This window comes from Tupaia chinensis, unplaced genomic scaffold (genome assembly GCF_000334495.1).
Source record: "Tupaia chinensis unplaced genomic scaffold, TupChi_1.0 Scaffold000555_1, whole genome shotgun sequence".
NCBI lineage: Eukaryota > Metazoa > Chordata > Mammalia > Scandentia > Tupaiidae > Tupaia > Tupaia belangeri.
The window spans coordinates 1,871,806-1,874,487 of record NW_006160067.1 but is presented as its reverse complement, the minus strand read 5'-3'; positions in this window follow the sequence as shown (position 1 = coordinate 1,874,487).

Below are 2,682 nucleotides of genomic sequence, written 5' to 3'. Positions count from 1 at the left end.
GAGAGTGGGAAAGGGCAGAGGGTCAGACATGGGGTAAAAAGCATATATATATGAAAGCAGAAATGGAATATTATTGATGAGAACATGCATGATTAAGCCACTATGCAGTTTATTCTAGATGGGAAACTACATTTAGTATGTTGTGATGATGCTCAGAGAATTAATGTAAATTAATAAAAATTTTTCTTCAGAAGAAAAAAAACAAGCACTAAAACTGTTATCGAAATAAAAAAAATGCGTATTTGATGATCACAGTAAGCTTATATAGCCCCAGCTAGGTACTACTTTATAATATGTTTATTCTACTTACTGAGGTTTATGCCTAAAGTCAGACATGGGTTCATGTATATGTATACATCAGCTGCGCTTGCTATTGCAAATATTTAGACAAATTAAGTTCATTAGCAAATCAATTAAATGGGGGGGGGGGGAGACATAGAAACCAACCATGGATACTAGAGACAATGTGGGAGGATGGGGAGCCATACGAAATGGGAGGAGGGTTGGACAGGACAGAGGGTGAGGGATAGGGAATCAAGGATGGCAAAAAAAAAAAAAAAAAAAAGCAAAATATATAAGACATAAGAAATGTAAAATTATTTGTTGGTAACATGTATGTTGATGTGCTTGATTGAGCCAGTAGACAGAGTATTTTGGATGGAAAATTCATTTTATATACTGTAATGATGTATAATGAATTAATGTTAAACATAAACAAACAAACAAAAAACAGTGGGCTCCCACATGCCTGACCAAGGTTCAAGTTCCAGACCTTGCAGCTTGTTTTCTCACTTTCTCTCTCTCTCTGGTCAAATTTTAAAAATAATGATAATGATGCATAAAGTTAAATCAAATCATTCTTTTTTTTTAAAGGTAACAAAATAGGTAAAACATGTCTAGCTTCTTTGTCCACTGTTGAATTCCAACATAATGAGGCAACTGGGCAGGGGGTATAATTTGTATTCCTTTCATCCATCACTGTTACAACTCTGATAATTAGTGTCTGTGTGCTCATTCACGGATACATGTCGACAAAAGATATGCTATAAAACTTATTTACAAGGACTCACAGTTGCATTTCTCAGGGAAAAAAATTCTGCTCTAGTCTTTTTTAAAAATTTTTATGGGGTTGTAATTTGATTACCTCTTTCCTGGAAGTAAAAGTCTCTGGTAGACCAGGAAGCTCACTAACGAGCCCCGCGGTCTCCAAGCCAGGCTGCTCTGTGAAATCAGCTAGACTGCTTACAAAAAACTCTGTGCCGGCCTGGGCCCCACTCCAGGATATTTAAATTAGACTCGCCAGGAGTGATTTTCTTCAATTTACTCCATTAAAATTTAAGATTTAAAAAAATCAGGCTGGCACAACATTTCTCTTATAACAAAATTCTTGGCTTAATGAATCCTCTGTGAGTAAGTTCTGGAGTATTAATGTTCTTAAACTCTGACCCAGAATATCTATCCTGAGGAGCAGATTGGGAGGGAATATGGGCTTGGAGATATGCAAAACACCTCCCATCTTTGTAGCCGTCATTACAACAATGTTTTTAACAGCAGAACTGGAAACACTTTGTACAATAAGAACCCCGCCCCCCCCAACTATGGTATACACATGTAATAGACTAATTTGTGGCCTTCACAATAAGGGGGGGGCGCTGAATGGTGGCATGAGGTACAACGTGATGCTCCGTGAGGCTGACCCAGAGGGGAAGGTTCTGGGTTCAAGTCTGGAGACCAGGAGACCTCTCTGAGTACGCCGGGCACACAAGTGCCTTTGACTCTGAAAGCGGGTACGGGGTCCTGTCTCTCTCTTTCTCATAGAAGAAATAAACTTTAAAAAAGAAAAAAAGGCCAAGAAGTGGCATAGAGATTGACATGGCTGGATCCCACATGGTTGATTGCATAGCTTGAGTCCCAGACTGGTGGCTTGAAAAACATGCTGGGAGCATGTGTGTGCATGTCCAAAATCCTAAGGCATGTGTGTGTGCATGCGTGTGTTGTGACAGATGCTACGCCTTTTGCTGCTGGGCTGTCTGGTGGAAGAGGGGACTGTGGCATGACCATTCCCTGGGAGGTGATTTCTCACTTTCCTTCTCTCTCTCTCCTCTCTCCTCTCTCTCTCTCTCTCTCTGTCTCTCTGTCTCAGCAAGTGCACATATAATGAAACTTTAAAAAAAGAGACTGTTGTTTGACAATGTACCATTGTTATGTATAAAAGAGTAGATGAGGTGTGGTTGATCTTAGCTTTCTCTATTTCTCTCTCATAGGAGAAATAAATAAATAAACTTTAAAAAAAAATAAAGACTGCACTGTCCAAAGATATTGATCCCTCGCTGCCCTGTGTGACCACGTAGATGACCTGTGGGCTAAACAGAAAAAGGAAAATAATCTCACTCCCTTGAATATGTTTCTTGGTTGTTTCGTTTCTCGGCTGAATTCATTTCTTGATTTTGTACATCTCTAGATAGGTCTGTTCCTCTGGCTGGCCCACATGGTCAACCACATGGCTCAAATCCTGCCCCTGGTGGCTTGAAAACATGGACACATGCATTCCCCAAATCCCTGCAGGCTGGAGAAATGGAAGGAAAGGGATTGTAGTATGACCAGGTCCCACTGAGGGATGCTCTCCCTCTCTCACCCTCTTTCTCTCTCTCTTTCTCTTACAAGCACATGTGTCCTTTGTAG